This window comes from Schistocerca piceifrons, chromosome 8 (genome assembly GCF_021461385.2).
Source record: "Schistocerca piceifrons isolate TAMUIC-IGC-003096 chromosome 8, iqSchPice1.1, whole genome shotgun sequence".
Lineage (NCBI taxonomy): Eukaryota > Metazoa > Arthropoda > Insecta > Orthoptera > Acrididae > Schistocerca > Schistocerca piceifrons.
In genome coordinates, this window is record NC_060145.1 from 407,909,899 (window position 1) to 407,910,846 (window position 948).

Genomic DNA, 948 nt, shown 5'->3' on the forward strand with positions numbered 1-948 from the left:
TCTTCGATACTGTGAAAAAAAAAAAAAAATCCCATATGCTGCAAGCTATTGCTTTATGTTTTGGGACATCATAGAATGGACAAAAAAAAGACAAAAATGTCCAGTAAAAATAGGCTCTGGACTGGCCTAGCCATTTCCCCGACTTAAATCCTATTGAACACGTGTGGCATGCGTTGGGCAGGCGTACTGCGGCACGTCCTCAACCATGAACAACCGTCCAGCAGTCGTCAGCCGTGCTGGTGGAGTAACGGAACGCCCTACAGCAAGAACTCCTTACCAACCTTGTGGACAGCATGGGAGCACATTGCATAACAATCAACGCAGAACATTCAGTGTCGTCTGTGATGATCACACAGCCTCTTAATAACCATATCCCGCGTTTTGTAAAGTCCAGGCGGCCATCATGAATCTCGGAGACTTCTGTGTAATCGTTGTCTTTGAATAAAAATGTCCTTTATATTAGTCTGATTGCCCATTAAACTCATTTTTTGCGCTATACTGTGATATTTCTTTCTAAGTGAGTCCCAAGTTTCATCTAATATGTTACATGACAGATACATATCATGCGACGCTTACTTTAGTCCTTAAGTTTTGTACACTGTGTATCTAGTATACAGGGTAGTCCACTGATAGTGACCGGGGCAAATATCTCACGAAATAAGCATCAAACGAAAAAACTATGAAGAACGAAGGGGGAAACCAGATGGCGCTATGGATGGCCCGCTAGATGGCGCTGCCGTAGGTCAAACGGATATCACCTGCGTTTTTTTTTTTTTTAAATGGAACGCCCAATTTTATTACATATTCGTGTAGTACGTAAAGAAATATGAATGTTTTAGTTGGACCACTTTATTCGCTTTGTGACAGATGGCGCTGTAATAGTCACAAACTTATAAGTACGTGGAATCACGTAACATTCCGCCAGTGCTTACGGTATTTGCTTCGTGA